We start from the raw sequence: 13,189 nt of genomic DNA on the forward strand, positions 1-13,189 counted from the left end.
CATGCTTTGTTTGTGTGGTTGCAGATAGAGGTTCATCAGGATATTGAAATATTGTATAAAATTGTTTGCATAACTTAATCAAATTAGATTTTTCTTCTTCGTTTAAATGGTCGATTCTTAGGAGATTTTCAATTTCTTGTTGGTTTATGTAAGGATGAAAATTTCTTATTTCAGCCTGACATATTTCAAATTCATCAATTGGAAAAACTTGTAAAGGGCATCTGAGTTTGACATATGTGTCCTCAATATTTACATTATGAATTTCAACTAAAGTATGTCCGTTTTCTACTGTTGCAATACCTTCGGGTATAAAACAGTGAGAATTTATTTCTTTTCTTGGAATATAATAAGTTCCATCTGTCAAAGCATTTGTTGGTAATTTTGTTCTCAAAATTTCTTTTTCATTTACTGTTATTGTATAACTGTCATAGTCTGAAGGTGAACACTGATATACTGGAATAGCTATATCATTCCGATATAGGTATCCTTCTTGCAAATTCCAATTGAAACCCATATTACGAAGGTCTCTGAAGCTTATCAGGCCATCGAAAAATGGATGAAAATCAAATAATGTGAAAATAATTTTTTCATTTGTGCAAAATTCTGCAAAAGCTGGAATATGAGCTTCGTATTTCGTTATTTGTTGTCCACAAGAGGTTTTTATAACAGTGGGTTTCATAACAATAGATTCTGGAAAGAAAGTTTTAGCTACTACTGGATTAATTAAAGAAATATGACTGCCAGAGTCAATTAATAAATTTAGAGGTTTTGGAAATCCTAAAATTTTAATATATGGTAATTTTCTTTGTTCCATATTATTAATTTCTAAGTTTTTTCCGTTCCAGAGGCTAGTAAAATAAAATTTTCATTTTGTTTTTCGTCATGAAATTCGGGATCTTCATTATTTATTATTAAGCCTTCATTTTCAAATTCTTCATTTATTTCTTGTTGATACTCTGTTTGATACTCTATTTCTGATTCAGAATCATTATTTGGTTGTTCAAAATAAAAATATTCTTCAGAAGGATGAGGTAATGAAGCCCCATCATGATGTAATTCTTCTACACGAAAATTAGGTTTGGATTGTGGTTGAAAGAAATTCTGTTGTGTATTTAAATGTCTGGTGGAAGTAGACATTGGTGTTGGTTTATTATTCACTTGTTGATTTTTTTGTTTCCAAACGTTTACATTGGAAGGTTTACCAAATACTTGTTGATTTGAAAAATATTTTTGAGGCACTTGTCGAGGTGTCAGTTGAATTGGTTGACTTGGGAAATATTGTCTTTGGGTATTACCAAATTGTGGTTGGTTATAATTTCGAAATTGTGGTGTTTGAAAATTATTTGATGCAGAAAAGGTTGGTTGAATAATCTTTTTCTGTAAATAATTGGGTTGTGGTTGATATGATTTTTCCATGGGTGGTTTCAAATTTGGATTTGATAGTGACTGTGTATATGACTGTGTATAATTCTTCCTTCCTTCATTTACCAAGGATAAAAAATTCTCTTCCTCGATAAATTGTTTCATAGCTTCCTCTAAGCAATTAGGATTTTTCAAACGAACACTAGTTTGAATGTTTGATGGAAGATATTTCAAAAATGTGATCAACACTAGCTTTTCGATGTTGTCAATCTGTGCAACCTTTGCGTCTCTAGTCATGTTTGAGTCATTATTGATAGAAGAAAAAATTAAACTTCTCACATATTGGCAACGAACACCAAAACTGTAAGGATTTTCTTTAAGTTGTGGTCTCAAACTTTGTAATTCTTGTAATAGACAATTGAAAGATCTTTGATCAGAGAATGAGATTTTCAAAATCTCTTTCACTTCGTTCCATGTGTCTAATTCAATACGGCTGGCTATCAGTGTGAGAGCTTTTCCTTCAAGTTTACTCAATATAGCTCTAAATATTAATTTTTTTATAAACTGAGGTTCATTGTTGTATTGTTGAAATGTTTCATCACATACAGCAATAAAGTTATTTAGTTCACACGGGTCTCCGTTAAATGTAGGAATAATATCCAAAAATAGTCTCAATTGTTGATAATTTGGTTCAGCCATGATATTATTATCAGAGTTCAAGCTCAAAGACGACAAACTTTCACTCAGATTAGCTAAGTCTGAATTTGAATTATTTCGTAATGTTCTTATTTGTTGTCTAGCGTCACTATTTATTTTTCTCAACTCCAAAATATCTCGAAACATAAAAATAATAATAATATCAGAGAATAATTATTTCACTTCACTATAATACTAAGGATATAAAGATAAATAAGGATATATGGTATAAATGCAAAAAAAAAAGTTCGAAGGAATTGTTTGAGAGTCTTACCCTTGCTTCTGGGTCTCTTCTTTTGTTTCTGTTTGTCTTTCTTTTCTTTGTTCTGGTAACCTGTCCAGGAATATTCGGTCCCTAGATGGTTGTCAGCTTCTTCTCGAATATTCGGTCCAAGAATCAGCCCCGTGCAACGCAAGAGAATATCCAGTCCTCTTCCGATACACTGTGGTTTGGTCTTGTAGCTCCTGTCGAAGATTTGGTAATCACCAGGCAGTAAGTTGCTTGCTGTCTGTACAGGTATCCTACCGACTGCGCCAATTACGTTGTGCTTCCAGCAGTCTGGGGTTCGTAGAAGCACCAGTAATGTTGAACTAGTTTTATAACTCTGACTAATTGAACTTCACACAAATAAAAGTTATTCAGACCTCACTATGTGCTTTATTCAAATAGAAAGCTGGTCACAAACTAATTATGTACAATAACAATTCATGTGCTTATATAGACACACTATGACATTGGTAAAGGTAAAAAGATAATTTACGGGAAAAGTTCTTACTATGCAAGATAATTCCCGGGTAGAATTCATAATCATCAAAAGATAAGTCTGGGTTAAAATGCTTATGATATGTTATAGGTTGTAAACATCAAACAATGGTTGTAAACAATTAAGAGATAAAGTTCGGCAAGAATGCAATGTCAGCAATTACCGGTTGTTATCTATAAATAAACAGGTTAGTCCAGGGTTGGCTCGGGAATAATGTAACTCAGTTGCGACTCTAGCGATGCCGTCATCTCTTGGATGCAGTTTGACAATTCTGCTTAGAAGCCAATTTCGTGGTGGTAAGTTATCTTGTTGGATTAACACAAGAGAACCCTTTGTTGCGGTCTGAGACTGTGTATTCCACTTATTTTTTTGCTGCAAGTGCGACAAATAATCTCGTGACCAGCGCAAAAACTCTGCTGAAGCAATTGTTATCTGGACAGCTGGTTCATCGGAATGTTTTGTCGATTCAACCCCTGACTGCGCCCACAAAATTTGTAGCATTATCTGAATAAATATGACTAGGTTTGCCACGACGTGATGTAAATCGTCTGAGGGCGGCAATAAATGTTTCTGTTGTTAGGTCTGTCACAAGTTCGAGATGAACGGCCTTTGTGGAGAAACAAATAATTAGGCATACATAGCCTTTAATTGATTTAGAACCGCGCCCTTTTCTATCCTTCAATATAAACGGACCTGCGTAATCGACTCCTGTTATATTTAATGGAGATGTACATGTTACTCTTTCCTTTGGCAAATGTGCCATGATCGGATTGTCAACTTCAGGTCGAAATTTAAAATACCTGATACAATTAAGTGTAACCCCCTTTGCTATGCTCATTCCCGATATAGTCCAATATTTTTGACGAACGGTTGCTAATAATAATTGTGGACCTGGATGTAGTGAGTCTTTATGCATCTGTTCAAATATTAATTTTGTCAAAACATGTTCCTTTGCTAGAAGAAGAGGGTGCTTGTTATCAAAGCTGAGTGATGAGTTTTTTAATCGTCCACCTACTCTCAACAATCCATTTGAATCTAAATATGGAGAAAGTCGTATCAATCTATGTTTTTGAGATAGTTCCTTGCTTGACATTAACAATGAAATTTCTTGTGAAAAAGTTTCATACTGAGAAAGCTTTACAAGATTGAGCATGCTAAATCTTTAACAGTTAATGGACCTGTCAAGCGGTGTTCCTGCGATGCTTTGCAGTTGAAAATCAAACGTAAACAGTACGCTACTGTATGGATAAATTTTTGTAAGTTTGAAAATTTATGAAAAATAGATTCTGATTTCGAAGTGGACAAAAAAACTTGTCTTTTGAATTCAGGGATATATTCTGAAGAAATTGAAATCGAAGATGTTGGCCATTCAGTTTTGTCCAATGATAGCCATGTTGGGCAATTCCACCATAAATGGTTTTCAACGATTCTATTAGGAAAAATTCGTCGCGATGCTAAGTCTGCTGGATTTTATTTGGTGTTGATATAACGCCAGGCATCAAAACGAGTTAAGGATTGAATTTCTGCCACTCGATTTTGGACAAATGTTACTAATAAATTTGGCTGAGTTTGAATCTAGCATAAAGTTATTTGCGAATCAGACCATAACGTATGAGGTATGTCAATAGTGAGGGCATTTGTCACCTTTTTCACGAGTCATGCTAACATAAGTGCGCTACATAGTTCAAGTTTGGGTATACCTACTCAATCTGGTTTTCAACGGTGCAACCTTTGTTTTCGTACAAATCAGTTTAATAAATGTTTTACCTGAGCGGTTTGTGCTACTTAAATATATACAGGCTGCATACCCGGCTTGAGATGCATCACAAAACCCGTGTGCTTCAACGTTTACCATATTGGGGCAAATTGCGTGTCTGTTAATTTGAATCTGATTTAGATATTTTAATTCATTTCTGAAGCGAATCCACTGACATTGTGAAACTTTTGGGATATCGTCATCCCACTCTATTTTAATGACCATAGCTTTAGAATAAATATTTTTGCAATAATAATACAGGGACTCACACAACCTAAAGGGTCAAATATTTTTGCTACTTCTGCTAAAACAATTCGTTTCGTTACTCGATTATTTAAATAATCAGAAATATGATAAGTGAGTAAATCAGTTTTGCTATTCCATCGTATTCCTAGTGTTTTTAACTTTTCGTTATCGCCTAGTGCTATTACGCTAATTGAATCATTTCCATCAATGAATTCTTGTAATATTTTTGGGCTATTTGACATCCACTTCCTTAAAGGAAATTTAGCAGTCATCAAAATGTCTGAAATCTCTTTGTATACTAAAATTGCCTCTTCTTCTGTATTAAAATCAGTCAAAAGGTCTACATAAAAATCCCTTAAAATAATTTTTGATGAAATAGGAAAGTGGACAATTCTTTTGTAAGTGGTTCTAAATCGAAAAGTGCTTTATGTGATTATTAACCAATAACCGAGAATCATTGAATCTGTTACAAATCAAGTCCCAAGCTATAATGTAATTGTTAGCAGAAAATTCTAAGGACTGAATAATTTTGAGTGCGTTACCTTCGGGCGATGCTCTTAAATAGTGGAACTTTTGAATGTCATTGATAGACGTACCCTTGTGAATCAGTGACTCATAAGTGTCTTTGAATTTGAGCCAGTTATCAAATTTATCATTGAATTTCATCAATTTTATATCAGGTAATTTAATGTTTTCGAGGGAAACATCTTGTGTACGAACAGAGCTCGTTTGTTGAGTAACAGAAATTTTCGGATTCAAATTGTTTGAAATAATTTTTCCCTCCGCTGTATTTAAAGAAATTATAGCAGTAAATTCTTCGCGTTCTATATATTGATTCGTATATTGAATCGTCTTCATCACACAAACATTCAATTTCAATTTGAATCTCTTCAAATTCTGCGGAAAGTTGTTGAAAATTCTGAAACCGGTCCTGGAATTCTAATATGATTCGATCTTCAATCGTAGTGTTCGATTGTAACATAACCTTAACCGAGTTCAGATATTTTACGAAACAAGTTGCTTTATATTTCACTGAACCGCGTTTTCTTTTGAGCTTTGAAAATATTTCTGTATATATATATATATACATGTTAGCGACTGGAGAAATGTATGGTAAAATGGATTAACAGGGTCTCTCAGTCAAAAAATCAAACTCTGCTTTACTTTGACAAGCTTTCGCTTCTAATGGGAAGCTTCTTCAGGGCCTATAATTTAATGATTTTTGAATATTTTCGCCTTTGAATAACATTACAAATCATACTTACAGTAAAAATGAATGAAAAACAATAAATTGAAGATATAAATTGTCGTAAAAGTTAACATGTATACGATTTTTTTGTGGGTTTGACAAATGTCATACCTTCACATAAATGTCATTTTTCAATCGGTATGATGATTTGATAATTTTTTACTGTAATGAAAGAGTTATTGATTGATACATCTTTCATTATTATTATGTTTTTGATGTAGTTCTAGTAAATTACTATATATACTGCTGAGATTTATCAATGTCAGTTTTCTTATTCATACAATCAGAAGACTTATTAATTTCTACCATTTCAAGAAAAAGGCGTTTGGAAATATTTTTTTCTGTATGTAAAACTTTGATATTAGAGTAATTTGGTTTATGACCTGCTTCTATAGAGTGTTGTGCTAATGCACATGATTTTTTATTGAGCTTTATATCACTTTCATGTGAAGTTACTTTATCATTAAGAATTCTAGATGTTGTTCCAAAATAATTCAAGTTACAATTATTACAAGGAATTTTATAAATCACATTTGACTTTTTTGTTGTATCAGTTTTATCGTTCAATTTAGTATTCAAATTCTTTATAGTTTTGATATTTTTTTGGCATATTTTGATATTTTGTTCATTATGAAAAAGTTTTATGATATTTGAAGATAAATTTCCAAGGTTAGGTATAGATTTATAAGAAATATTGATAGGTGAACTATCATTACATACATTTCTGTTAATTACATCAGAATTTGTATTACTGCCAGTATTGAAAATTATTTTATTAAGAAGTTTTCTGGGATGAGAATTATCGATCAATATGTCTCTAAGAAGTCTGAGATTTTTTTGCTTGAGGGAGGGTGTACTAATTTTTCTATTCTTTTTTTCAAACAGAGTATTAAAATAATTTCAACTGATTTGATTTTTTGTGAAAGGAATAGTAATTGATATATCTTCCTGAATTAGTAGGTTTGACATACCAATCTGTAATCAAGGAATTATCAGTTTTACGAATAACTCTTGTATCAAGAAAAGTATAGTGAATTGTAACTTCTTATCATATCTATTGACAACATCAACAATTTCATTAGATTTGTCATAAGGTATTGCACAGATGACATCGTCAACATATTTCTTTAAAAAAGGAATTTTAAAACTCAATTTGGGAAGTATGTTTTCAAAAAGATCGTCCATTACGTATTGAGCTATAATAGGAGAAATAGTAGCTCCCATTGGTGTACCAAGAATTTGTTTATAGTATTTACCTTCGAAAGAGAAATAACTTGAGTTGAAGATGAAACCAATTATTTCAATAATTTTTTTTTGGTTCATTGAACATTTTTCATTTATATCATTCCATCTTTTGATGATACTTTTCTCCACTAGATTCATAGGTATATTGCTAAAAAGTGAAATCACATCAAGGCTGATCAGAATATAACCAGGAGGTAGTGATTTTTCATTTATGAAATTGGAAAAATCGAAAGAATCTTTAATATAGAATTCATTTTCATAATTATAAACATCAGTGAGAATTTTAGTGACCATTTGAGCAATTTTGCTATTTGGAGCATCAATGGAGGAAATAATGGGTCTCAGTTTCAAATCAGGTTTATGTATTTTAGGGAGTCCATAATATTTGGGTGATATGGAATTATAAATCATGTAAGGTTTTTGCTTCATCTTCTGATATCAATACAACAAAAAGCAAATAAAACCATTACGGATTTGAAAAAATCTAAAATGATATCAGTATATATATATATATATATATATATATATATATATATATATATATATATATATATATATATATATATATATATATAAATATATATATATATATATAAATAGATAAATATATATATATATATATATACATATCAAAAAATAAACAATTAATGGACATAACACTCCAAAAAGGGGGGGCTTTGTTTGTGTTGTTTCCTGCTTTCGACAAACAAGTGTTGCCCATCTTTACACTTGGCTGCACCGCGCTGATGAGGCCAATAGCCAGAAACGCGTGTCCGCGGTTTGCCCCCCCTTTTTGGAGTGTTATGTCCATTAATTGTTCATTTTTTGATTTGTATATCATAAACACTCGATAAAATCTTCTTTGTCTATATATATATATATATATATATATATATATATATATATATATATATATATATATATATATATATATAGAAAAAGGTTATTGGACATAGCACTCATAGGAAGGTGGGCAAACCGCAGACACGTGTTTCTGGCTATTTAGCCTTCGTCAGTACGGTACAGCCAAGTGTAAAGGATAGACAACACTTGGTTGCAAGAAAGGGGCCAAACAAAGCAAGCGGAATCATCATCAGGGGCCAACTGCGATTTCGTGTCATCGTTGGAAGACCTTGTGATTACAAGGACTAACTCCCAACTTCGTCACGGGAGCAGCTATAGCAACCTGCGTGACATCCGGGTCCAAGATAAATAAAAAAAGATAGAGGGATATTGAGTGAGATGGTATTATCAATGGAAAAAGGTTATTGGACATAGCACTCATAGGAAGGTGGGCAAACCGCAGACACGTGTTTCTGGCTATTTAGCCTTCAGTACGGTACAGCCAAGTGTAAAGGATAGACAACACTTGGTTGCAAAAAAGGGGCCAAACAAAGCAAGCGGAATCCACATCAGGGGCCAACTGTGATTTCGTGTCATCGAAGGACTAACTCCCAACTTCGTCACGGGAACAGCTATAGCAACCTGCGTGACATCCGGGTCCAAGATAAATAAAAAAAGATAGAGGGATATTGAGTGAGATGGTATTATCAATGGAAAAAGGTTATTGGACATAGCACTCATAGGAAGGTGGGCAAACCGCAGACATGTGTTTCTGGCTATTTAGCCTTCGTCAGTACGGTACAGCCAAGTGTAAGGGATAGACAACACTTGGTTGCAAGAAAGGAGCCTTGTAATCACAAGGTCTTCCAACGATGACACGAAATCGCAGTTGGCCCCTGATGATGATTCCGCTTGCTTCTTTGTTTGGCCCCTTTCTTGCAACCAAGTGTTGTCTATCCTTTACACTTGGCTGTACCGTACTGACGAAGGCTAAATAGCCATAAACACGTGTCTGCGGTTTGCCCACCTTCCTATGAGTGCTATGTCCAATAACCTTTTTCCATTGATAATACCATCTCACTCAATATCCCTCTATCTTTTTTTATTTATCTTGGACCCGGATGTCACGCAGCTTGCTATAGCTGCTCCCGTGACGAAGTTGGGAGTTAGTCCTTGTAATCACAAGGTCTTCCAACGATGACACGAAATCGCAGTTGGCCCTGATGATGATTCCGTTGCTTTGTTTGGCCTGTCGTGAAACAAAACTAGTTTGAAATTTCACGAGCTCCAGTATAAGGACCGCCCACTCAGAATGAACATTAAGAAAATGTGGAAAAAACATTGGTTTTCCCAAGATATTTCAGCTTAGTTTCGAAAATTAAGATGTGAAATGTCGTTTCCTAAGCGATAGAAAAATATTTTGCAAGATTATTAGCCTTCGCCAATTTTTAAATAGGGAAAAAGCTGATTTTATGGAAAATGGCTTTTTCAGTTAGCTAGATAGGGAAATCGTGCTCTCTTCAAAGAAGCATCGATAGAGATTCTTAGTAGATATCGTTTGACACCTCGATCACGTTTCCAGGGCTCGTGGTTCAATTTTTATTAGCATTTGAGTTTGAAAAATGTAATATTTTTCAAACGCATATTTTTGCAAGAAGGAACAGGAATATCGAGACGCGGCATAAGACTTTTTGTCTTAGGATGCTGAGTTCTATATGAAATCAAGGAAAAACGAAAATTAGGTTTTTCGTGATTTCCCGAAGATTTCCGAGTGAGGCCGAAGACTGTTAGATTTCATTTATCGTACAACGCAAATTGAGGAAGCGAAACGAAACATGAAAAGAATGAGACAGAAACAGCGGCATATAGACGTCAATGGAAATTAGCAGAGCGGTATTCCCACTTCAAAGCCCAGCGCCTGCATAAAAACAGGTCGTAAACGCTGGCAAATCCATACGAAATGAGTTTTTTTCGTAGTGGAACTATTGAAAGTAGGTCAGGCAGGATCGCACGGCTTTTGCGATCTCTGGTTGGCTGAAAGTGGCGCGGAAGAGAGCCCGTTTATTTAGGATAAATATGCGGAGTTCCAAGTCACGATAGTTAGTCGAGAGAGTTTTCAAAAAAACGGAAACTCACGAAAACCCGTTAGTTAGGGAAGCCACAGATTATGCTGTAGACGACCCCTCCCGATATAGAAGGCCCCGACACTCTGTCGAATGAGGCCCTCATGTCCCCCGTTAAAGGATGAATAACTTTTTCATCCATCCCACCCCAGCCAGGTAGGGGTATCCCGTGAAGGGCGGCACTGATGTCTAAGGACTTCATGCCGTCATCCATCAGTCATGTACCCATTGGTCCATCTCAAGGCCAATGATCAGCCAAAAGGGTAGGGGAGCTGGTCTCCAAATCCTGAATGAAATGAAGATGATCGTCAGCTCACGATAGTTAGTCGAAGTTCGAACAGTGAACGAGTAACAGCGATTTTAAATATTCGAAGATATTTTAAAAGTTTCAAGCTGCGGTTGGATTACATTGAATGAATTCGAGTCTCTGGTTCTTTTCAGAACTAATAGAGACACAGCACAACACAGGAGTCGTTAGGGATCTGCGGTTAACAGTAAATACTGGAATTGGAAGAATTTTCACCGGAATTAGGAATCTCTAGGACCGATAGAGGATAAATCAGGACAGACCAGTGGCTGGACATTTATTCGAAGGATCCTAGGATTGCGGAAATCATTAGAGCTGATACTGGAGCGGATTACTGGGTGGATATTAATTGCAGTGCATATAACCATACCTTACGTTTGCCCAGGTTCCTTTTGACACCCCGCCAGAGGAAAGCAGCCCAAATCCTGCAAAGGAAGAGCAGGTCCCTACTAAAGTTGCCCGGTCTCACCCCACCCGATCGCCTTGCGGTGTTAAAGATCGAGGTGTTTCGAGATTAAACTCGGGAGGGTCAAGACATCATTAGTTACGTCCTTCGGGCGAACGACTCAACCTAACCGTTGGAACCTTCCAGGATTGCGATACCCTTCTACCTAATCCTGCGAGCGGCCCTCATCCTAGGGTGCTGTTCAACCGTTAGGCTCCCTGTTCCCAAATCACTAGCTCAGTTCACCCTGTAGGCCTTGGATAGGAAAGTAGCTTTCGCGATCCAAGGGTGAACTTAAAATCATTAGATTTCCGTAAATCCTTCCCTCTGACTATTTCCTCGTCAGAGTCATATTAGGGATTTTGAAATCGAAATGCAGACTAGGGCAAAACACGCGCGAGCGCAACTTGCCGAAAATACATCAATGCCAAATCGCGAGACCACAATTTTCGGTCAAACCCATTTCTTGTCAGACAATTTTAGCCGCCTGAGTGCGACTCCGACGAGCCGACAGGGAACCCCCCTGGAATCTGGTTTCTCAGGAAACAGTATTCCTAGAACTCCGGTAGGATCAGCGAGTCTGAGGCCAGGTCCTACTCAGCGTATTCTTTCGACGAACGAGGACAGCAGTGCCTCTCCCTTGGTCGCAGAGCGACAAACCGTGGGCATTGGTGGTTTTTCAGCAAGTCGAGTAGCTAGAGAATTCGACATGACACAAAGGACAGAGTCCTCAAATCGCGAAAAAACTCCGCGAAATAGTGATGCTGTACTAAACCGCTTTAGGAATTGAAACACACCGAATACATTGCGAATGGATCAGGAAACATTTGCCAGAGAACGTCAGGAGACGTTACTTCGAGAAAATGGACATCGTCTCCGAGGAGAGGTGTTCTCCAGGACCAGGAGCCCGCACCAGGCCAGTCTACGCCAATTACTCGAGATGCGAGTTGAATTGTCAACGCCCAGGACGGTCTCTCCCAGAAATCATCTACAGCGCGAACCCCAATTAGGGTCTAGCGAGATGCGAAATACAGAAACGTTATCTCCTATGCTGAGATCGGCTCCGAAAAGGAGCCAACAGCGTTTTTTATCGAAACCGCAGCAACCGGAACGATTTGAGATTTTTAACCGGCGGCAACAACCGGCGGGTTGTCTGCCTCTAGATTTGAGAGTTTTCCCCGAACGACAGGTTTTGACTGAAAACATTGAGGCGGTGACACCTACTTACGTAGTAGAGTCACCACGAGTGGGATTTCACAGGGTGTACAGCCATCCTGTGACCACAGTAACCAGGGAAATGTCAAAGCCATTGTCAAACCCGAAAAGAGATTCATGCTACCATGGACAGGACTCCCGAAACAATGAATGTTTCGAAGAAAGAATCGCCGGACAGGACTTTCGAAACAACGAGTGTTTCGAGAGACGCGGTGAAGGACAGCGTGTCCAAAGCAAAGAAGGCTTTGGAGACGCTGGCAATACGGAAGTAAGCGACAGCGTTGAAGCAAAGGTCGTCCGACGCCAGGCGTCGCGATGCCCCCAGGTCGGAGCATTTAGCGACCCCTGGGAGGAGAGGGGTGCGTTGCGCACAGGAGCGCCTCGCATCTCGTTCGAGCCGGATACTGACGACCTAGCGGAAGCTCTAGGGGGTGGAGGAATGCCAGGGAGTCACCCTGAAGCCGAGAAAGGCTTGGGGGTGGCCTCATGGCGGGGTCAGTACCTCCACAAGGAGATTATACATAGAAATGAGCTAACTGAAGCGAACCAACCTCCCGTTGCACCCAGACAGGAACTGAGTCCTGAAATCCCAAGGGCTCAGGTCTGGGAGGCCAGCCGGCCGCAGCAACGACGAACGGTACGCGTGGTCGGCGGGGGCGGAGTCGCAGGACACGCCCCCCTGAAGGAAGTAACCGACCCCGATCGATACGGTTCCGGAGGACATGTCGCCCAACGTAAGAGGCTGGAGCACGAGGACGTGCTCAGGAAGGCCAGAGTGCCTACCCGAACTCGCGAGGGGGAGACAATGGCGGAACAGCAACGGGTTGTGTGTAATCCCGAGTTTTTCAAAAACACTCTGGCGCCTAACAGCAACAATTTAGTAAACCAGTACTGGGCGGGTACTGAAGATGCATGGGAGGTACGAAACCTCGAAAACA

General features: G+C 37.6%; 1 protein-coding gene and 1 long non-coding RNA gene across 3 annotated transcripts in view; both read right to left on the reverse strand.

Moving 5' to 3' along the window:
* Positions 1-7,093, reverse strand: part of LOC111504085 (uncharacterized) — a 25,294-nt gene extending 18,201 nt beyond the window's left edge. For both annotated transcript variants that reach the window (XR_012464668.1, XR_012464667.1), the window contains exon 1: positions 2,333-7,093. This is a non-coding gene — a long non-coding RNA (uncharacterized lncRNA). The remainder of the gene's footprint in view (positions 1-2,332) is intronic.
* Positions 1-13,189, reverse strand: part of LOC141480961 (uncharacterized) — a 160,996-nt gene that overhangs the window by 53,833 nt on the left and 93,974 nt on the right. The gene's annotated exons all lie outside the window — the stretch shown is intronic.

The sequence above is a fragment of the Leptinotarsa decemlineata genome, unplaced genomic scaffold (genome assembly GCF_025532065.1).
Source record: "Leptinotarsa decemlineata unplaced genomic scaffold, Ldec_3_MD MMD2_tig00000035_RagTag_RagTag, whole genome shotgun sequence".
NCBI lineage: Eukaryota > Metazoa > Arthropoda > Insecta > Coleoptera > Chrysomelidae > Leptinotarsa > Leptinotarsa decemlineata.